General features: G+C 37.3%; 1 protein-coding gene across 9 annotated transcripts in view; it reads left to right on the plus strand.

Annotated features, from left to right (window-relative positions):
* The window catches only part of LOC148822750 (cAMP-regulated phosphoprotein 21-like), a 140,787-nt gene that overhangs the window by 109,045 nt on the left and 6,774 nt on the right, over window positions 1–24,968 (plus strand). The window lies entirely within an intron of this gene.

Here is a 24,968-nt window from a genome sequence, read left to right on the forward strand (position 1 = left end):
ATTTTTTTGCATGTTTGTCACACTGAAATGTTTCAGATCATCAAACAAATTGAAATATTAGACAAAGATAACACAAGTAAACACAAAATGCAGTTTTTAAATGAAGGTTTTTATTATTAAGGGAAAAAAAATCCAAACCTACATGGCCCTGTGTGAAAAAGTGATTGCCCCCTAAACCTAATAACTGGTTGGGCCACCCTTAGCAGCAACAACTACAATCAAGCGTTTGCGATAACTGGCAATGAGTCTTTTACAGCGCTGTGGAGGAATTTTGGCCCACTCATCTTTGCAGAATTGTTGTAATTCAGCCACATTGGAGGGTTTTCGAGCCTTAACCGCTTTTTTAAGGTCATGCCACAACATCTCAATCGGATTCAAGTCAGGACTTTGACTAGGCCACTCCAAAGTCTTCATTTTGTTTTTCTTAAGCCATTCAGAGGTGGACTTGCTGGTGTGTCTTGGATCATTGTCCTGCTGCAGAACCCAAGTGCGCTTCAGCTTGAGGTCACGAACAGATGGCCAGACATTCTCCTTCAGGATTTTTTGGTAGACAGCAGAATTCATGGTTTCATTTATCACAGCAAGTCTTCCAGGTCCTGAAGCAGCAAAACAGCCCCAGACCATCACACTACCACCACCGTATTTTACTGTTGGTATGATGTTCCTTTTCTGAAATGCTGTGTTACTTTTACGCCAGATGTAATGGGACACACACCTTCGAAAAAGTTCAACTTTTGTCTCGTCAGTCCACAGAATATTTTCCCAAAAGTCTTGGGGATCATCAAGATATTTTCTGGCAAAACTGAGACGAGCCTTTATGTTCTTATTGCTCAGCAGTGGTTTTCATCTTGGAACTCTGCCATGCAGGCCATTTTTGCCCAGTCTCTTTCTTATGGTGGAGTTATGAACACTGACCTTAACTGAGGCAAGTGAAGCCTGCAGTTCTTTGGATGTTGTTGTGGGGTTTTCCTGACCTCTTGGATGAGTCGTCGCTGCGCTGTTGGGGTAATTTTGGTCGGCCGGCCACTCCTGGGAAGGTCCACCACTGTTGCATGTTTTCGCCATTTGTGGATAATGGCTCTCACTGTGGTTCGCTGGAGTCCCAAAGCTTTAGAAATGGCTTTATAACCTTTTCCAGACTGATAAATCTCAATTACTCTGTTTCTCATTTGTTCCTGAATTTCTTTGGATCGCAGCATGATGTCTAGCTTTTGAGGATCTTTTGGTCTACTTCACTTTGTCACGCAGGTCCTATTTAAGTGATTTCTTGATTGAGAACAGGTGTGGCAGTAATCAGGCCTGGGTGTGGCTAGAGAAATTGAACTCAGCTTTCCAAAGATGTGATAAACCACAGTTGATTTATGTTTTAACAGGGGGGGGGGGCAATCACTTTTTCACACAGGGCCATGTAGGTTTGGATTTTTTTTCCCTTAATAATAAAAACCTTCATTTAAAAACTGCATTTTGTGTTTACTTGTGTTATCTTTGTCTAATATTTCAGTGTGACAAACATGCAAAAAAATAAGAAATCAGGAAGGGGGCAAACACTTTTTCACACCACTGTACATGGTATATGGTATAACGAAATGCTATTTAGCTAGCTCTCAGACATAAGTAGTACAAAGAAAAAAAACAACAACAACAATACAATTGAGTAACAAAAGAAAGACAGAGACAACAGGCAGTGTGCAAAAAACAACAACAGGCAATGTGCAAAAAAACAACAACAGGCAATGTGTAAAACAACAAAAAGGTAACAGGTTATGTGCAAAAATATGCATCAACAGAATGAAATAAAGGGATAGAAATTATGGGGAGTGAGCCTTTGACATGTATGGTAGAGGTAGATTTTCAATGTGTGTTTGGGTTTTTGGTAAGAAAGAAAGAAGGCACTGTGAGGTTCAGATCATAGGTGAGAGGTGAGGTGAGATTGAGAGAGGCTGGGAGTTTAACAGTTTGATAGTGTGGGGGTAAAAACTGTCTCTGAGTCAGGTAGTCCAGGCCCGAATGCTCCGGTACCGTTTTCCAGATGGTAGCAGATCATAAAGTCTGTAGCTGGGGTTTGTGGGGTCTTTGATAATGCTTAGAGCTTTCCTCAAGCACCGTCTGTCATAAATGTCCTGGATAGATGGGAGGGTAACCCCAGTGATGGACTGGGCAGTTTTCACCACCCGCTGTAGGGCTTTGCGGTCAGCAGCACTGCAGTTGCCATACCACACTGTGATGCAGCCTGTCAGTGTGCTTTCTGTAGTGCATCTGTAAAAGTTAGTGAGGATCTGGGGACATATCTTAGCCTTCTTAAACCGTCTTAGGAAGTACATGCGCTGTTGCGCTTTCTTGATCAGACAGGTGGTGTTGAGAGACCATGTGAGGTCCTCAGTGATATAGACGCCAAGGAATTTAAAGTTACTGACCCTTTCCACTTCAGTCCCGTTGATGTAGATAGGGGCATGTCTGGTTTGCAGTTTCCTGAAATCAACGATCAGCTCCTTGGTTTTGCTGACGTTGAGGGTGAAGTTGTTGTCATCACACCACGTTGTAAGGAGATTAACCTCCTCCCTGTAGGCCCTCTCATCATTATCTGTGCTCCAAGGTCACTGTTCATCACCCAGAGGAAGATCAACCAATGAGGGACCCACACTTAAAAAGACAGCATCCAACTCATTTTTCATTGGTTAACCCTTCATCTCTCACCTGCTAAAATGGCAACCTAATTTTCCAACAACATGACTTCAAGTAGTCCGTGTCAGGACTTTTCTCCATTATTCCAGGCTGACGTTGTGACTCAGTAAAGTAAAGAATTCTGCCCAAGATATTCTTTCTGAAACAGAATCATGTGTTCGAGAACCCACTGTTATTATTTCCTCATCAACTAAATAAGACCATTGGACTCATGTCAGCATCTTGTCATCCGAACATATTCAGTACCAAGCTATAGCTGGGACAAACTGAGTGCTCCTACCTGTCTTACGTGTGACTGGACCCAAGAAGACAACTATGTACAGACTGTTTTTCAAGACCAAAGTTCAGCAACACTAACTTCAGGCTGAGCTGCCTGAGAGCCAACAATAATTGCTGAGGATGAAAGCTATGCAAAGCTCCTTTCCTCCTTTCATGCAGCCATGCATGTGTTCACTTTTAGCAGAGATCTCCTCACCTCATCTGCAGACAGTGAGAGCAGCTGGTCAGCTGCGGAGGGTGCAGTTCTGATGACTGGTTCTGTGTTGTTGGCTTCAAACTGAGCATAGAAGGTGTTGAGCTCGTTAGGCAGGGAGGCATCATGGGCAGGTGCACAGATGTTCTTCCTCTTGTAGTCTGTGAGGGCCTGTATACCTTACCACATACGCCTTGGGTCATTAGTGGTGAAGTGTTCCTCTAATTCCTGTTTGAGCGTGTTTTTTGCATGTTTAATACCATTGTTAAGATTGATCCTGGCTGAGCTTAGTTCTGATTTATTGCCCAATTTGAACGCTGCATCCCTTGCTTTGATTAGGGTGCGTACCTCACTGTTCATCCATGGTTTCTGGTTAGGAAAGGTTCTTATTTCTTTTGTGAGTGTGACATCGTCAGCACATTTCCTGATGTAGCTAGTGACTGACGATGCATATTCCTGTATGTCAATGTATGATCCCTGTGTGGCTGCCTCTTTAAACACATTCCAGTCAGTGCATTCAAAACAGTCCTACAGGACCGATTCAGCTCCTTTAGGCCACACTTTCACCATCCGGAGCTCTGGTTTCACTTGCCTGTGCAGCTGTCTGTATGCCGGGAGGAGAAACAGAGTGATGTGGTCTGAGTTTCCACAGTGGGGGAGGGGTACTGCCTTGTAAGCATTCTGAATCTTGGTGTAAACATGGTCCAGAGTGTTTTCTCCTCTCGTTGGGAAGGAGACATGCTGATGGTATTTTGGGAGAATGGATTTGAGATTTGTTTGATTTGTTATAAGTCACCCGCGACGATAAAGGTTGCGTCGGGATGTGCAGATTCCTCTTTGTTTATTGCAGTGTGCAGTACCTCTAGCGCTTCTTTGCCATTAGCGTCAGGGGGGATGTAGACGGTGGTGATAATAACAGTTGTAAATTCCCTCGGCAGATAGAAGGGGCGGCACTTGATCATTAAGAATTCCAGAGCAGGTGAGCAGTGTGTCGTGATGGTAGATACATTGTTGCACCACGCGTTGTTAATAAAAATGCACACTCCCCCACCCCTGGTTTTACCGGATTCTGTAGTTCTGTCCATGCGGAAGGCAGAAAATCCGTCTAGGTGTATTGCCGAGTCTGTAATTCTGTTAGCCATGTTTCAGTAAAAATATTCTTTAATTTTTTGTTGTATGGAGAGTCTCAGTCTGAGATCATCGAGTTTGTTGTCGAGAGATTGGACATTGGCGAGTAAAATGGTTGTTAAAGGATGTTTGTTCTGTTTGGTCTTTAGTCTTGTTTGTAGACCAGCGCGCTTACTGCGTTTCCGTTTTCATTCACATCGTTTGCGGCGCTTCCTGGCTTGGTTACCTTGTTCAGGTGATACCGTGGTTTCCAGGCCTTGTCGGAGAAGTCCGTGCGAGCTGATGCAGTCCAGATCTTCCAGACTAAGTGATAGTCCTGCGGATCTTGTTCCGATGTCTAAAAGTGTTTGTGGATCATAAGTTATGTACGTGAACATTGTGGAGAGGGAAACTGAGGACTAAGAACAGTAACAAAAGAAAGAATGAAGAAAAAAAAACAATGATAAAGATCCGTTTAAGAGAGCTCGCTGGGCTGCTGCCTGCATGGGTGCCGCCATTACAAGCCACTAAACTCTCATTTTTACACTCTGAAATGTAAATAAAGTGAATGTGTCGTCTTAATTTTGGTGACCTAAAATCACTGGGTTGAAATGCTGCATTTAGGTATAAATTCCACTCTGTATAATCTGCCCTTGCTGAGTTTTTCCCTTAAGTTAATCTATAAATCGACTACTAACTTTTCTACGCAATGTAATGGGGATACTGGCACATAATGGCTGTCATGTAGGTGCTGTGGGTACTGTTTTTTTATTCCCTTTGGCTTTTTCAAAGTACAGTATTTCAACTGAATTTTACTGAAGTACTGAAAGTACTTTAACCTTAATTATAACATATTTCAAGCCGTCTCCATTATTTATCTCCTTTGCCTTTATTTCGGGGAGGTGTGTTTTTTTCTTTATTGCATGCAGATAAGAGAAATATAAACTGCAAGATCTACTCAAACTCACAAAAACTTCAGTGGCTATATTTGTTTTCTTGGTGTATTTTTCTTGATGCTGTTTTAGAGCGTTTTTTGAACATGTTGTTTGGCATTCTGAAACTCTAAAAGACTTTTAGAAAAAATCTAAGAAAAAATTGGATGGAAAACCATTTGAATAATCATAGTTTTATAATCTTAAAATTGTATGTCATAATTCCTGAAGTGCTACAGTTTTTGTGTTGAACTAAAAAAACAGTGTCTAGCAATAGGACCAAGATCTTGCTATTTTATAAGATTGCACTGTTGCAATTCTGTTATCTTCATCTCTGATTTATGAAGCTGAACCCACTAGGAGGTATGCATTGCTTGTCACAGCATTGCTTGATATAATTTTACAAGGAGGAGAGAGAGACAGTGAAAGATGAGAGCAAACTTAACACATTTATTATTAGATAAAAACTGCTGAGATTCTGAGGTACGAACTAACATAAGAAAAAGCTCACACTGTGAGAGCATTACTGTACTATATATTGATCTTTTCCCTACCCACTTTAAATTCTCAATGTCAACCATTCATCATGGAGATAGAAACATTGCTCATAAATCTGAATTACATTTTTTCAATACATATTGCCTTAAATTAAAGTGTAATAGGTGAAAATATATATTTCTAAAAATAGATTTCTGCAGAAAGCACAGTTAACCTAACTAAATTAGTATTTATACCTAGTATTATTGGCAAAAATGTAGTTTCACAAAGTTTATTGCAACTCCACAGCTTGAATTACTGTGTTTTTAATTACATACAATTTGCATAATTATAAGTAATTGTTAGAAGATAGATACTTTTTAGATTATTTTAGATTTAAATGATTAAAATAGGTATTATTACTTTGTATCTTTAAAATATATTATATTTAAAAGCAAATAAACATATAAAAAAACCAAAAAGAGGCCAGATTAAAATAAAAGCTTTGAATAGTGATTTGAATTATTTTTTTAATATTTGTTGCATATTGTAAGTTGCATTGTAGCTGATACCACTGTGCATTATGTTTAGAGCAATATACAGTATATATACTGTACATTGTTAATATTACAATTTGCTGTTGAGGTACAGTATGCACTGCTAGAACATTTTTAATATTTTAATGATTGCTTGCAAAACAGTGGTCTAAATTCTGACTAGATGAAGGATGCAAGAATGTTGCTAAAACTAAAATTGATATACAGATGCAGCCATTCAAAACGAGCGGGGTACGCTGCGGTAAAATGCAGTGGGCGTGTCACATCACATATCGCATCATACCGTATAATACCGCAGTAAGATAATAGTATCCAGAATCACCACCAGGTGGAGCTAATAAAGCTTAACCTCTCATGTACAGCATTTGAGCTGTCGCCAGAAAACACCCGGTTTCAAATCCTGATCGCTGCTGAGGGACAATCTTTATTTAATTAAGAATTGAAGTTGTATACTCTTTTGACTTTTTAATTTAAACTGTGTATTACAGCATGTTAATCATTATACATTAAAAAGTTGGCATATTTTATGAAAGCAAGATTGCTCAGTTGGACAAAAGTACACAACCTACCACCTTTATCATAAATATTTTAAATATACAGAAATATCTTATGCATCAAAGTCTTTACCGAAGATATTAATAATAGTATTAATAATGAATGACCTTGGACAAGCTGTAAACTCAAAGTATTACCTTGGTCCACATTCTTTATAACCGTCTTTGTAAATGAAAATACTTTATTTTTTCATTGACAAAAAGTAACACCACAGCATTTCGTTGATCCGATCACACATTCGTTTCCAATCATACAAAATAAATCTTGAGAATCTCCGATTCACCATGCCTTTCACATACTCATCAGATATATTAATTTAGGAACATAAACATATTACTGTATGTAAGCTGTACTGTATATGGCTGGTCTTGGTAGTTTAAAGAAAAAATACACACCAGTATTCCATTTCTCCCTAAACATTTTAAGCATTAAAGTCTTACATGTGGTTATTTCGGAAACGTTTTTACGTGCTCCGTCTGACCATATTATTGTACGTTTATGTACTTTTGGAAAAGTGATCGTTTTAACCTTTTCTGCGAATATGCTCGTTATCGGAGTAAACAAAAGCATACTTTTAGAATTTGATTAATAGGAAATATAATATGGATTCGCGGATCTAAATAAATTAATAACGGTATAACTATATCCATGTACTGTTGCACAAACAGTAGTATGAGACTTTCCATTGCTATGTGTGTGGTTGTCACATGACTTGCCTTGGTGGCGTGACAGCTTAAGTGACTGATTTATAACCCTGAGGTCGGGTGTTCAAACCCAGCTGTCGCCATCAGTTTTCTTTTAACAAATTAACATTTCTTTGAAAAACTAAAATAGCTAATATTATTGGCATTATATTGACATTTTTTATATTTTTAAATATCACAACATGTTCGTACTGTATGTACACAGCGGTACCGCAGGGTGTAGGGCGCAAATCCACGCGTCCCCAAAAGCCGTACATTAATATTGTGTATTCACCTGGCGCTGCGCGGTTTTCGCATCTCTCTCTCTCCCTCCCTCACCCCCCGGTGTGCTGGCTGTGCTGAATTTCACTCCACTGTCTGGGTTTCTGTGTCCACATTGTTTGTAAACAAACTGGTTTCACAGGTATTTTCAAAGTAGAATGGGGTGAGTCTTCCATGAAAGACACTCCATCTTCCCCCACAGACTCATGTTTTCTTAGAAAAACAGATTCACAACGCGAAGCTGCGTCAGTCTTCTGTGTAAAAAAATCGGTTTGAACACCATGGGTGCTGTTTTTAAGACGCTGCTGAGTAAAGTATAGAAATTTCCTGCTGTCAGCAGTATTGTGTATATAGTTGACCCTTACCTGAATGAAAACAGGACATAAAGAAAGGGTTTCAGAAATCAAACAAAGCTACGCTGTTATGCTTCCTATGGTGATATACGGGTTTTTCGCACGAAGCCGTATTGAGCAGTATTTCTCGCTTTGTGAACGTGTGTACACAGTGGTCCCCCCAGGTTCCAGTTTGTGCGTAATTACACATCGATGAAAAACCGGAGGTTTTAAAAAAGAGAATTAGCTCACTGATAGTTTTATGTGGAGGCTGTGAAAATTTTCACAAATCGTAGTCTTTAAAATGCATTTTGTTTGAAGGCTTTCTGTGTTTCCCTTGCGAAGATATGAACAAATGAATATTCGAGCTAGGTAAAAAAAATGGCTTAAAAACGAAGCTGTCACTCTTCTGTGCTTAGTGCTTAGTCTGCTTAGTGTGTAAAACACTTGCAGCATTGTAGGTGCTGTGGTTTAAATTATATTGGTTTGTGAACAGCAGTGAAGGCTGTGAAAACAGTAACCTGTCCCCACACACCCTGCCCCCACTGCGATAAGAATATACACAAAGCACTGAAATCTTTAGAGTAGATGATCAGGTGTTTACTGGGGTAAAGTTAGCTTGAAGTTCGAGAATGATTTTGGCACGTCTGTAGCTTTTTCATGAAACCTCCTAGAGTTATGAAAACACCTGCTGTGTGTACAAAGTACATTGTTACTGTTTTCACAGCCTGTTAAATAAACACAGCCAAAATTAAACACTTGGAGATTGTAATGTAAGGGCGCTCTGAACGAGTTAAACTTCAATGCTGAAAAAATGTATTTCCCGGAAGCTATACTGATTCTTATGGAAGCCCGTTTCCGCCAGGGGCTAAAAAAAAAATGCGCTAAGGAGTAAAAAAAAATGGTATTCTCTCCGATGCAGAGCAGTTAAAAAATATATCTCTGATGCTGTTCCTAAATTAATATCGTTTATGACCATCAGACGCTTTATGCTCCTTTTCTTTTTTCCAATGGATTGAACAGGGAGAGGCATTTCATGATGTACTTTTCACTGATGAAACAACAGTGGCTCTGGAACAGTTTTCAACCATGTCGTTTTATAAAAAGGGGAGATGTGAACCCAAACCCAAAACATCCACCGAAGGTTAGTCTATTCCACCCTGAGAAGAGTAGAGGGGGTGGAAAGTGCCCGCGGTCATTTAATTAGTATTAAAATCCGCACTGATCCTCTTACGAAGATATGGACATAAGAATATTCGTGTGTGGTCAAAAAATGGCATAAAAACGACAAAGTGAAGGCTTTGTAAACATTCACACTGTACTTTATACACAAAGGAAGTGTTCTCACAACTCTAGGAGGTTTCGTGAAAATGCTGCAGGCATGCCAAAATCATTTTTGAACTTCAAGCTAACTTTACCCCGGTACCTGTCCCCACACACCCTGCCCCCACTGCGATTAGAATATACACAAAGCACTGAAATCTTTAGAGTAGATGATCAGGTGTTTCGCAGACGTAGGCATAGTACGTAATTCAGGCTTTATGAACTCACACCTGGGATTAGATTAATTAGGGTTATTAATTATTAGAGTTATTATTGCTACTGTCTGAGTCTCTGTATCTACATTGTTTGTAAACAAACTGGTTTCACAGGTATTTTCAACCCCCAGTAAATTTCAAAAGTCACAAGATTTCGAAACACGAGGGCGGTGTAGTGGTCGGCTCTGGCTTTCCCATCTATGCCGATGCACTGCAAGTCCCCGTTACCCCCATTTTGATTTAAATCGCAAACGAGTGTTTAATTAAATATCTTTATTGATTCACAATCTGACAAATGCAATGTAAATCGTTATCTTTGTCTTCTAAGTATCTTAATAAACTTTCAGCATAGCTTTCTTCCCATTTTGATTTATTTTTCTTGGGATAGCCAAGAAGGAGTACACAGATTTCTAAGCTGATCAGGAGGAAGAAAATCACCCGTGTTTCGCGCATAAAAAGTGGTTATTAACTATCGAAACCTGTTTTTATAGCTTTTAAAGTTGTGCAATGTTTAAGCAAGAACACATCATTATATCTTATATATGAAAAATAGATATCTTTGCATGACTTTAAAAGTGATAAAAACAAGTTTCGATAGTTAATAACCACTTTTTGTGCACAAAAAATGGGTGATTTTCTTCCTCCTGATCAGCTTAGAAATCTGTGTACGTTGTAAGGTTTTTACTTCTTAATTAAATGTTTAAAATACACGTTACGAATAGAAAAAATCATATTCTATTGTCTTCCTGGTATGTAGAACAGATCAGCAGGTCTTTTTTCCCCAATCAGAGGGAAAAAAATGAATGGCTTCAGAATGGTGATTGGCTGACACCATTCTGAAGCCGTGCCATAATCTCTGGTATACGCACACCCCAGAATTTTGACTTTTTACTGTATGATAAAGACATTTTAAAGACTACTTCTTAGCGTAGATAAGAAAGTGTAGATAAAAAAGCTTGGATTCTCATGTATCTGATACACGTATCTTTTTCTTCTGTCTTTGTTGCCCTCTTGAGGATCCTTGTGATTTTTTGAGCTCTCGTTGAATGATAAGTGTCGCATAGTTTAAATCATTTTCATTCTTATTATGAAACGCTCAGTTAAAAGAATGGGAGATTATGTCTGTTATAGTGGACATAAAAAAAAGTTTGCTGCAGCATTATTGGAAACCCAATTTTCACAACAAATTGCTGGCGTTATATCCTAGAAGACACAGACCGGCGCCAGTGGGAGCGTAAAAGAAAATGCAGACGAACTAGGGATTGGAAAGTTTCCAAGTGCTTATACAATCGATGGAAATGTTCAAATAAATGTGCAAAAGAAATAAAAAAATCATTTATTCCTTTATCATATTGGCTAGCTAATGTCCTCTCTTTGCTAGTTACCTGTGGCTGTGTTTCTGCGTTGCGTAGCAACGAGTGACTGTATTCTCAGGCAGAGGAATGTAAATAGCTTAATTTTCGTGTTAAATTATTTTTTTAAATTAAAATACATTCTATACAGCAATCACATATTTGGGGACCGTTTCATAAAACTTTGATGCTTAAAATGTTTAGGGAAAAATGGAAGACTGATGTGTATTTTTTCTTTAAACTACCAAGACCAGCCATATACAGTACAGTTTACATACAGTAATATGTTTATATTCATAAATTAATATCGTTTATGACCTTCAGGTGTGTTATGCTCCTCTTCTTTTTATGCTCAGCTACTAAAATGTCCCTTTAGTTGTAAAATTCCATATAAATATTCAATACTAAGCGGATTAAAACGTGCAGAGTAAAGACATTAAATGATTAAATCTTTTCACTACCGACCAATGCACCACGAGTGCCCCTGTCGGTCATTTTGGCCAGCCAATCACGTACCGCGGTATGATGTGTTATGACGCGGTATGATGTAGTGAGTTGCCTGCAGTACGGGTTTGTACCGCGCACTTTGAATGGCTGCATCTGTACAGTATAGATATCTGTGGATATGTCACAGAATTCTTTAATGTGTGCGGCATATTGGGAAATGTAGTTTTATTCCATATATTTGGCTCAGGTACAATTAAAAACTAAACAAAGGCATATAAGCATAGGGTGAAAGTTCCACAGCCTTTGCACTGCAGCTTATATAAGTGTAATACTACAGACCTTTATCTGATTCACCATCTCAAATTTTGACACACATTCTAGATGGCTGCATCAGGATGTATATACTGTATATGATTGAAAATAAATTCAGAGAGAAAGAGACTTTTGAATGTCTTGGATATGTATTAGACAAAGCCATCTTATGTAAATTCAATGAGGAAGAAACTCTGAACATGAATACATTATAGTCTTCTTTGCTGTGCTCTGATCACCTTTCTGTGACCTGCATCTGTAATCTAATGCAGATGATTGCCTGGAATGGTTTTGCCTGCAGACTACAAAGGAAAACCTAATATGTGTTTCAAGTATATTTCAATTGCCACAATAAATCAAAGCTGCCACAAAAGCCAGGGTTGTCATGTGGTTGTATACTTTTGTATCTTTATAAATGTGTATGTTTTGTTGCCCCAAGCAGTTGTTCCAGTTTGTTTTGATGTTCAAAATCATCTCAACAACAATAATTATAATCCCCTTATATTGAGGGAATAACTTAATCATAACTTTGCTTTCTGTATGTCACATTTTAAATTAACACCTAATAATTCGTCATTGTTCAATTCCAAGATTGTTTCAACTCATAAGCAGATAAATTGTCCATTTTCACTGCTACTGTTGTTACTGTATGTTCGTACTTGTTATATTAAGTTCTCTTGGAAGACATATTCAGGAGACTGACATACAGTATTTTAGTAGTACTAAATATGTGTAGAGCTGAAAGGTGGGGAAAATGTATATATATATATTTTTAAAATTGAGAATAAATTTTACAAAAAAAATATTCTTAGATACTGTATATTGTTAGACAGTAGAGTGGAATTCAGACAGCATCAGAGTAGTAGTTAGGGCTTGGGACAGCAGAGTTTTGTGTTTTCCAGGCCACTTTTAGCTAGGCTTGTGATGGAAAATGGTTTTCCACAGGTCACATGGCTTCAACTAATTCATGTTGTATGGCAGCCTGCTACAGATGAAAAAATAATAATAATAATAATAGTTACTTGTTACATTTACAATAATTTAATCCCCAAGCATCTTAAAGTGCTTTACATATATTAGGAACCCACTACTACACCACTAAAGTGCAGCACCCACATGATAGCCATTTTGTGCCAGTATCCCCATTATATTGCATAGAGAAGTTAGAAGTCAATTCATAGATTAAATTAAGGAAGAAGCTCAGCAAGGCCCAATTGTACAAACAGAGTGGAATTTACACCTAAAAGTTATACAACTTTACTTTTTGACCAAGTGCCATGGGATCTCCAATGATCAACCAGGACAAGGACCTTGCTTAAATATATTGTTTGAAAGACAACACATGCTATTGGTGTTGGCTTAGATATTTTGATCTAGAGGGAAGCTTGCTACCTATTGGTCCTTCAGCAGCACTTACAGAAGAAACAGTTGGAAGTCTCCCAACCTGGTACAATGTATGTTTAACATATGTAGAGCTTGTATTGCTACCAACTGTAGCCACACTCACCACTAGCCTGATTAACTCTGTTGATGACTAATGTTAATCAGCATAATGGATTTATGTCATGTCTTTACAATAATGTATCACTGCACCTGCAACAAAATTCCCTGATAAAAACTTTGTGAATTTGTTACACTTATAAGATGTTTGGTGTTCAGCATATGAGTCTTTGGAGTCATTTGTCTAGTGTAATACACTTTATGTAGCACAGACTAATCGAATCCAGATGTAAAAACAAAACTTCTCCACACTTTACAGAGAATATCAGTTACTTCTAAAATTTTCTGTCTTAAATACAAATTCAAAAATAGTACAGTCTTTAGAAAAGCTTTTTAGTTGTTGCTTCTATATTGAAAATTTTAAACAGTAGCAGAATGAGAATCTGCAAATTTCTAAAACAGACAGTCACTAGCATTTGTTTAGTGTCTTAGTTACATACAGCTTTGCAGTTCTTTATATTTTGATATTAATAGCAATTTAACCATAAGTAAAGGTTAAATAAAGGCTTTGGGGAAGTAAATTGGATTAAATTAAATAAAACCATAATATCAGGATGCCTCGTTTTATCTCATCAGGACTAGATGGAAAAAGTTAGCACATTGCTGGCCAAAAAATATGACATTTACTTGTGAAATGTTGATACTTAGTTTGGTATGCAGCATCAACTCACAGGAGATCTGGCATACCTACAGTACATGTATTCGAGCCTGGTCAGTACTTGGATGGGAGACCTCCTGGGTAAAACAAAGGTTGCTGCTGGAAGAGTTAGTGGGGCCAGCAGGGGGCGCTTACCCTGTGGTCTATGTGGGTCCTAATGCCCCAGTATAGTGACGGGGACACTATACTGTAAACAGGTGCCATCCTTCGGATGAGATGTAAAACCGAGGTCCTGACTCTCTGTGGTCATTAAAAATTCTAGGGCCTCTCTCAAAAAGAGTAAGGGTGTAACCCCGGCGTCCTGGTCCAATTTCCCATTTGCCCTTACAAATCATGGCCTCCTAATAATCCCCATCTATGAATTGGCTTCATTACTCTGCTCTCCTCCCCTGATAGCTGATGTGTGGTGAGCATTCTGGTGCACTATGGCTGCCGTCGCATCATCCAGGTGGATGCTGCACATTGGTAGTGGTGGTGGAAGGGAGTCCCCATTACCTGTAAAGCGCTTTGAGTGGAGTGTCCAGAGTGTCCATTGCTTATAATTGTAAGCAATTTTTATTAATTATTATTACTCAATCCAGGCTATGATAATTCTGCAAAGTGCTGTGCATCTTGTATATCAAACAGGGCAGCTGGACACTAGTCATATTGGAGAGGTTACACAATCGCCATCTTTGTTCCTCCTGTGCTAGTACAGGAGTCATTATGGTCAGCCCAGCAGATTGCGATGGTCATTAAGTAAAACGGGATGATATAAAAATTTTTTTTTTCAAATCCAAATTCAAAAGAAAACATGAAAAAAGTCTAAAGCAAACATTTGTTTTCTGAAATATACAATTCTCTTTTACTTATGAACAAATTATGTATAATAATCAATAAAACTATGTAGTCAGTGTCCTTGTATGTTGGTTTCATATGGATCTGTTTCACAATTTAAATAAAAGACCATATTTTGAAAGCTGATCTCCAACATGACCACCGGCACACAATGTAATTAAGCCTGTGTAACAAGGCTGCCAGGTATGTGGCAAGCCTGGAGCCAAGGAGGATGGAGACACGAGAGGGCTGCAATGAGACATTCCATATGCTACATTTGCATGTGGAAATTAAGGAATTAGCTGCACCTGTAAACAGCTGTCCCTATAAAAGCCCCACAGAAAGGTATAGGTGTGTGTAAGACCTTCACAGTTTATTTGGAGAGTGAGACACAAAAATCTCTCTCACAAAAAAAAGATCTATCGTATACCTAGAAAGAAAACCTGTCCATGTTAAAATAACTAACAATTTGTGATTTTACTATCAGCCTTGGTCATAGCCTTCTCAGCCACTGGTAAAAAAGAAGATGTACTGTATTTGTCAGTCTGGCCCAGTGGAGTGTGTGGATTTCCTCTGTTACTATCGATTTAAAACGGGAACGATGCAAGCCTTCTTTGGGATTTACTCAGGGATTGGAAGTCACCATGATATCAGCATTTTTGCTTGCTGTCTAGGCTTTTCATTATTAGGGACAGTTTATGTGCAGATTGCCCTACCATAATACAAATAACAAGGCCGATCTGTTATATTCTGATACAAGTACAGCTGTAAACTGGCATCCTCTGAGTATAAAATCAACTGATGTTAATACAGTTGTACCAAAGAAAATAATGCTACAAATGCTAGCACATTTATCCAGCTTCTGTCAAATGACACCCTGAATTTTGACTTGATTTTTTTCAGGTATTGTCTTTTACAATATGTACATTTATTTTCAAGCTCATAAATGCATTGCCTGAAACAGTAACACAAGTCGGTGAACATTTCAGATAAAGAATTGCAGCATTGTATAAATCTTTAATGATGCACAAAGAGAAAATGTGCTTGAGCTAAATTATGTAAAGGAACAGGTAAAAGTTAGCTTGATTTTAAACCATAAAACAGGCGTCTACTGAACACACTTCCAGAGATGTTACGAAATGTTTGAGGGGCAACATTCCAGATGGAAGGTGACTATTTGGCCAGAGGTCTTATTGGGTTAATTCCATGCTGAAAGGGAAAGAGACACAATGTTTCACCTGCGGAGTCTTCTTCGGGTGTCACACAGAAATGTTGTGTCTCTTTTTTTTTCCTTCCAGCAAGAAATTAACCTTTACCTATTCCTTTGCAGCATATGCGTGCTGACACAGCTACCTACTTTAACAAGTTGAGCTCAATAATGTTCATGCCAAAATTTCTTTAGTCATTTTTATATTAAAGAAACAGATGATATTTTTGCATGCTTATATTTTTGTTAAAGTATTTAAAAATATACATAACTTGTATATGAAATACAATAAGTGAAGACTTAAAAGGAATGTTTTAACTGTGCAGAGTAGGTTTTTTTAAGTACAGTATGTTTGTAGTTTGTGTTTTCCTCCTGGAATTCAAGATATTAAGGGTGCACAGCATTACTGAATATGTAGGAGATTTATTGTTGGTGATACTAATGATAGAAGTCGTTTAACTGAGGGACAAACTGGGAAAACACTGTTCCGTTTCTCCTATAGCAAGAAAAGATTGCATGCAATTTCTGTGTTGATCAGAATTGATAACAGAGTTTCTAGAGAAAGTTAGTAATGTGCTTTAATGTCTGACAGCCCTGCCCTTCTGGAATCAAATGTATGGACCTGACAGGTTATTTTGGAACTATTAAGCTGTACAAGACATGGTGGTAGTTCATAATCAATCTATCACTATTGAGAAGAGTACAGCACTAGGCTGTCATTACCACGGTTACCAAATTAAATCAACCAGCTCTCAAACAAAGAGCTATTTTTGGATTATTCCTGCAGTCTCTCTTGAAAGCTTTTTAACCACTAAACAACAATAATGTTGTGCCAATTTAGAGCTGTGTGGTTTTATACTGTACAATAAAACTTAAATCTGCATATGTAATATAGTTAATGTTTGTTTTTTTAGGTATTTTGTGGCACAAACCTACTGTTGAAGGTATGAATCCTGATTGACATAATTTATGACAACATTTTCTGTATCCTGTTAAGGTCGATATGCTTTTGCATTTACTTTTATATTTCCATATTCACTGATAAAGTAAAATTATTGGAAACGTATGTGGAAATACATCTGAAATATTTTATAAGACAAAATCACTTTTTTTATTAAAACATTACATACTCATACATTTCAATGTACTGAATGTATTGTATTGATACACATTTGTTAGATGCATATTTGTGAGAACATGTTTTATATCTATTTATTTTGCTACATTCTTTAACATCGCTCTGTGTATTTCAGACTCTTAAGGTAATATGATTTTCAACGTTTATGCAAAATATAGTTTGACTTTACACAGGAATTCTTAAGCACTTAGAATCATTGTGCAATTGAGATAGAAGAAGTATATTTCCCTTTTCACTGGAGGGAAGACATTTTGACAGTCAATAGATGGCAGTTGTTAAATACATAATGTCAGACAGCACTGAAAAAACTGCTGCTTGGCTCTTTAGTCTAATGTCACACCCCAGAATTTAAAATAAAACTGATGAGCTCTGTAAAACCTTATCAGACTGAGTGATGGATGGAGTAAAAAATAAATACTGATTAGATAAAGATATTGTGGTAGGTGACCAATACATTGTTGTAATGTACCGGTCTTAACATCTGTGCCAACCACAAAGTAATGTATATAGGAATTATTGCATACAACCTCAGTATGCAATAATAGAGTCCTCTCTTACAGCTATACATATATCACATAATGAGAAGTCAGTTTTTTATGTTAATAGTCTAATGTTTAACAAACAGATCAATTTAATCTTATTTCATGTCAAGAATTTGGGATTCTTCAATTTCCATACAATTTGCTTGTTTCCTTGTAGCATGAATGATGAAAGCACTGGGTCTTAACTTTTCCCTGCCCCTTTCCCAATCGCTCCCATCATTTTTATTTCAACTCTGGTTTTGTCATACAGAATTTCTGGTATGAGAAGCGTTTTTCATTTTTATTGATTGAGCATAAAATAGTCTACAGTGACTTCCTAAAGCAATCCCATGGTGAGTATAGCATGCAAGGACTGTATGCACATCCTTTGCATCCTTTGGAAATCACCTCCTACAGAATCACATTTTGAACAAAATGCAGGCCATAAAATTAAAAATTTCAGTAAGTTATTTTGGATATTGTATGGAAGTAGGTCAACAGTCAGCTAATGATCTAAGATAGAAGCCAACACTGGAAATACACAGAAGCTGGGATGGAATATACACTTTGACATCACAAGTGCATGCATTGTTTAGATTAGTTCAGGCAAAAAAATGGCAGCAATGAATGTATTGAAATTAAATTGTTCTCCGACACATCAGAGGTAATCAAAAGTACAATGAAAAACTGTAAATTTGTTGGGCTTGTTACTTTAAATCAAAATTACAACTTCAACATGGTTTATCCCTTTAAAATGTGCACCTCAGTATTTTTGACTGTGAGAACAACCCTTGCTGTTTTCTAACTCTACTACCATTGATTTAAAAAAGATCTATTAAGCATTCCTCCCCCTCTTGGGGAGGACAAACAAAATAACTGAAAGTGAAATGTTGAAGACAGAGACTGGAGTAAAATTTCTCATAAGGATACAGAGCTTTCAAATAAACAGATATTAGCTTTCTGGCAGACAAGCAGTCTCAACCAATTGATCACACCCAGTGCCAAGGGAGTGTATACTGTAATGAGCCGATTTCCTGCCTGGGAGCTGACTCGACTAATGTAAATGGCTCAGGGGCATTCACAGTAAATCAACAGAGTTTTGCCGGTAACAGCAGTGATAGCAGTGATTGGTTCCCTATCACTGCTGGAGCAGCTTTGAACTGTCTAGCTCAATTTACTAAGTTATTTCTTAAATTGTAATTAATACTGTTACAACTGGTCATTTGTTTAAAGAATGCTGATATTAGATTCTTAAATAATATTCTTACAGTTTTTATTGACATAGTTTTTAATAAATGAAAGCATTTTGAGCATGAGTGAATCAGCTTTGAGTTACTGTAAGTCATTCAGTATTCTTGTGTCTGGTTTTTCCAGAGAAGGATGTAGATCAGACAGCTTTACACCAACCTATATGACAAGATATACATAAATCCGGCATCGCAATAAACATGCACATTTTGTCTTTTATTCCAATAAAATATGCATAGCAGAAAGATAAAAAAGCATCTCAAACACAGCATATCGATGCTGTTAATATTATGAATATTACAAAAATATTATATATTGGGTAAAGAAAGTAAAATCTCTCAACATCAAACGTTAATGCATAATGGCCACTTTAATTATTTCTTGAAAACATTTCTCTTTCCATGTCATGCGATTATAAAGCCACTTTCCACAGCTGAAATGCTAAATAAATGCATTCATTAATTCATTGTTATTACTCTTTGTCGAGTGTGATTGTCTTCCCGAAGCTAAAGGTGATTGATAAGGCCAATACAGCATCCACACACACTCTAGCAGGTTGAACAGTTTTTATCTTGGTAAATGTCTTGATATGAACTGAACAATCTGGTCATAGTGAGCTCTCTTCAATGCTTTTTGTTCAATTCCTCATTTTGACTCCTAACGTCCTTTGTGTCTAAAACTTCCGGGCTCCTACCCAGAAAACCTCCCTCCGTCTTGTTTGGTGAGGTCCCATCATCTCCCAGGGGTTGATATATTTATTTCAATTGTTCTTGTGTTTACCGATCTTTAAAATGCTTCTTCTTTCTTCCTCTAGTGCAGTTACTAGGTTAAGTTGGAAGAAGAGAATATACAATAGGGTTGACATGGTCAACCCAAAACAGCTAAAGGCAGATGATCACATTGCTTATGGTACTGTACCTGCTTGGGAGAGAATACTGATGCTTGACCATCTGTCCTCACAGTAGATATATAAAAAATCCATTCATCTTCTTAATATAATTCAAATATTTTAGAGTGCCTTCTGTATGTTGTCCAGGTCTCATACAACATGACTATATATAAGGAAGACCATCAGTTTGGTTTCAGTTTTAAAGTCAAAATCATTGTACATCATATTCCTCAATGCTGCATTTCAATTTGATTCAATTCCACTCAAGTTTTTAACCTCCTGGGGGAAATGTATTTTACTTTAGAGTCCAACACATTAATACAACAAAATCAAGCATCACACACAAAGAATAATTCATCTTATGACAGATTTTCCATCAATATCTGCCTTCTACGAAAGATAATTGCCAAGTGTCATACCTGCTACCGTGGAAGCACTGGTTTTCACACCTGAACAACACAACGACCAGCCAAGCCTATTCTCAAACTGTCAATCAACTGGTTACTGTAACAACACAATCTGGGCTTTGCCTGCCTTCTCTGTCACAAATCAGTCTGCTCCGACTTTGCTTTGGCTTGACTTTGGACTGTGTTATGAAGCTAGCTTGCTTCCCTGACTACTCTTGTGCATCACCCTTTGTGCTTTTGCCCCCCGACTCATTAGCTTGGAACCCTGCTTGGCTTTTGATCTGTTTCATTGATTTGCCTGCCAGCTTTCTACAGCCTCCTTATCTGTCCTCAACTGCACTTGGATTGCACTTCAGATTACTGTACTCATTCAAGTTACTGCAGTAATATTACACCAAGGTAGTGCTCTACATTATTGAGACAATCACTATGAATTCAAATTGATAGCACCAGTGCTTTTGGAATTCTTGGTGGAAAATGTTGGTCTTCTCAATGTTAAGAATATGTTCTATCTTAGTTTTATCTTTAGTTACAGACCTTAGCTGTTGGAGGTTAAATCTCTTGGTTTGGTAAATCAGCCCCACTTATTAGAGAGCTTGTCTGTAATCAAATTAAGTATGGTACTCAGAAATATTGTAAATAGGTTTGATGAAAGGAAACACCTTAGTTTGACCCTTTTTTGGACTTCAAAGTGCTCTATAATTGATCCATTAGTGAGGACTTGCATAACATTATGAAATAAGTAAAGGATACTGACAAACATTGGAGAATATCCATACTTTAGGATAGGAGCAATCTCCAAGAGAGCCATGCCACATGAGTGCCACTTGATTCTTAACACCTTTGTTAAGTCAGAAACTACTAAGTAGTGAGGTTAGTGTCCCAACATTTTCCTGGAATGGACAGGGTGTAACATTCATGTTGATTGAGCATTATGAGTATCTGAACTCAAATTCTAAATCTAGGAGTTGGTCCTCGTAGGAGTACAGCAGAAAGAGGCCTTTGTAATTTCCATTTCAATAAAATGTGTTCCTGTCCTTGAAGATTTCCATAATCATTACATCCTTTAAATTATTCAGGGATTAACTCTTCAATCCAGGTCTGTATGATGATATCTTGGAATTGTAATACTTTCTGTTTCTTTGTTGTTCTTCATTTGCATGATGGCTTTCATTCTTTAGACATTGATAGAGATCCATGCTCATCTCTAATTGGGTGTTGTGGGATGAAATTGAATATGTAATCATTGACATTGAATTCTTGTATTCAAAATCATCCTTTCAACAAGTATTGGGTTCTTGTCTTAGACAAATCAGGTCCCCCTCTTAGATCTCCAATGGACTGCTACTTGTGTAATTGGGCTAAAACAGTCCTTTCCTCAGTAAAGAAACCACAGCTTTTTTATGTTTTCAAGGTGCTGAATTTCATTCGCTTTATCTGCCTACCATCAGTTCTTAATGTTCTCCTTGAACCTTTGCCTTTCCTTATTGGTTGGCCAGATTCAGCTTGGAGTTTGGGTGACTATGGCGTGCATAGAAAGCTTTGCACTTAGATCTGGTTTACTAATAGATCTGGTATTTTTGCAAAACAAGTCATGGGGTTTTCTGGTATAAAATCCAATAACCTTCTTCGAGACATGGGTAAAATTAATCTTGAAGTCTTTCTAGGTAATATGAACTCTATTTTTCTGTTCCTGGATGAGGGTTTTCCCTAATGCAATTCCTTCTTCTGCCAATTATATTTTGGTGCCTGTTTGATAGACATAATTGAATAGATAATATGGTGTTCAGTCCAGTAATCATGAGTTCTTGTTTGTGCTCTGTTGATGTGTTCAGACCATGGATTGTGCCAGGATGTTATGTGCTTTTGGTACGGAGAACAATGCCACTGGAGTTGACAATTCCAAGTTCTCATGCTACTATGGGGTGTTGTGGGTGGTCATTGTCTGGACAGACCATGAGGTTCCATGAGGATCCTTTTTTTAGGTTGCATATTTTAATACTTTTTTTGACTACAGAAAAGGTGACCTCCTTGGACTTAGCTATCCAGTCAAGAGTAATGAGTAATTGAGACAACTTAATGTTGAAGGCATTGTTTCTTGTCTACTCCACAATAGGGGTCAGCAAAGCAGATTCTAAGAAGGGCTGTTCAGTTGTATTTATAGCCAAAGTACTCTTCTGCCTAAACCTAAGTGCTTGATGACTATTTTTTTACTTCACCTCTTGTGCCAGATCAAAATTAGATATCCAGTCATCTAGACATAGCTATCCTGTTCCTGTTAAAAACAACTGGTTGTCAAACAATTTGAAAATGTGCCAAGAATAGTAGGCACCTGTGTATGACATAATTTATTGTGTAGAAACCATTGCACACCTACTTCCACACACAGAATATGAACTTGATCAATATGCATGAGAACAAATATGATTAGAAGTTTCATGCACCAGAATGTCCATTTAGATAAATTAGGTGGTTCATCTTTTTCCACCTGGTCTGCCATTGAAAATTTTCTTCCAGAGCACCATTTACTGAGTATGGAGGATGCAGGAATCTTAATAGACCTTCATGGCAAACAAAGTGGTTCCATGATTTCACCCTAACAATGCTGACCCTCGGCGGGGGGACTTAGTAACCCTTGGATGAATTACTAATGCTTTGATACCTGTTTATTGATCTGTAAATCAACTACAATTCAGAGTAAGATGATAAAAAATATTTGGTAAAAGTAAAATGTAAATGTACAATGGTATATAAAAAACTCAGAAAGATCATTTTCTGTCATTAATTGAATGCATGGTAATTTGATGTTTTTTAATATGGTTTTGGGCCTTTCAGAAATTTCCCATTTCTGACTTAGAAGTATCAGAATAAGAGATTTTTCATTGCATATATTATTACCGTTATGGGACTGTAACACTGTAACTAATGTCAACATTTGTAGTTCTCCTGAGCTTTAAAATAATAAAGGAACTGAAGTGTTCACTGAGTTGTATTGGGTCTAAGACACACTGATCAAATAAATTGTCTGGTTTACTTTGGTTAATTAAGCTCTTGGTAAATGATTAAGGGTAATAGACTAGGAACAGATAAAAAGGCAGGTAGAGAGGAGAGAGGAGAAGGGAAGAAAAAGGAGAAAAAAACACAAGGAGAGACAAGAGACAGGGCCAGGCAGGAAGTCCTTGTTCAGCTTTTAAGACCAGATAGAGTTAAGTATTTGAACTTTGTTGTAAGGAAGATCTGATTTCCTGTATAGAGAATCCCAATGTGTGAAGGCTGATTGGCAGGTTTGGCATTATATAGAATTTGAATACTTGGAAGTAGACTGACATTTTTTTTTTGGTTGATCAGGATGTACAGTAGAACTCTGAGATGCCTTGTTTGTTTATAGAGAGTATCTTGTATGTTGTATATTTACATTGTGTTGTTAAGTGTGTCATTGTTATTGTTAAACAAATATTTGTCCACCCAGTATATAAGAAAAGTATTTCTTTTTACTCTTTTCTCCAAAGCTGTGCCAGAGAACAAAGAACTCAGGTTCCTCTAATCATACTGTAGCAACCTCTCAAGTACATTCCTGACAAAATCTTTGCAATTTGGGGATTAAAATTACATGAAGAAGAAATTCTGTTTCAGAGTACTGAAAATGAATATATATTATATATAACCAGTCTGAATTTATTTGTAACATTTATTAACTCTTAAGCATACTTAAGCATACTGTGTTTTTTGTTAACACAAGTTTATCAGTGAAAAGACAACGGGCATTCTCGGAGTAGAATAGTCATGCTTTCCATTCAAAGACAGTTCCCCTATTCAGCCGCTATTCAGAGGGAAATGCGGTGACGTCAATTGTTGATTTAAAGTTTGACAGTAAATGTTTATATTGTAAAGCATATAGCCTCCATTTCTTTATAAAAATTTTAAAAATCGTTTGCGCAACCTAAGAGGGGGGGTCTGCTCTCAGTGACAGCTGACACTCCTCCATACACTCAAGTGAAAAATTAATAACGCCAATGTAAACGTCGTATTTACAATTTGTTGATAATAAAAATGTTAAGTTCTCTAAAGCTTTGTGATAGTTTACCCAGGGAGCTGTGTAAGCATGCGTGGGCAGCAGAAGATCAGCTAAACTGGGAAGATGCGACACCGAAGATATTATTAATAACCTTTTAAATCTGAAGGGAGATCTAAAGGGATCCCCACACGATAGAAGCAGGAAGCAGAAGCAGAAGCAGGAACCGTTGTCAGAAGGACAGATGATGACTATTCGTTGATATTAAAAAATGACTTAGATTTGAACATGTTGTGATATTTAGAAATATAAAAAGTCAATTAATTGTCCATAATATTGCTATTTTATTTTTTCAAAGAAATGTTTGTTAAAAGAAAATTGGTGGCGCTAGCGGGATTTGAACATCCGACCTTTCGCTTAGAAGTCGGGCACTTAGACCATTGCGTCACTCACACGGTCACATGATGAGTGGTGAAACAGCCCAACACATACAGTATCAACAGACATTGTACAGTGTATACTATTCTTGTGTTGCAGTACATGAATATAATTATATCGTTATTAATTTCTTTAGATACGCGATTCCATATTATATTCCCTATTAATCAAATTCTAAAAGTATGCTTGTTTACTCCGGTATCGAGCGTATTCGCAGAAAAGCTTAAAACTACCACTTTTTATACACATGTTATTTCACATGTTAGTTAAAGACTTCGATGCTTAAATTGTTTAGGGAGAAATGGAATACTGGTGTGTATTTTTTCTTTAAAGTACCGAGACCAGCCATATACAGTTTACATATAATACTGTATGTTTATGTTCCAAAAGTAATATCGTTTATGAC

Source organism: Atractosteus spatula, chromosome 12 (genome assembly GCF_055471065.1).
Source record: "Atractosteus spatula isolate fAtrSpa1 chromosome 12, fAtrSpa1.hap1, whole genome shotgun sequence".
Lineage (NCBI taxonomy): Eukaryota > Metazoa > Chordata > Actinopteri > Semionotiformes > Lepisosteidae > Atractosteus > Atractosteus spatula.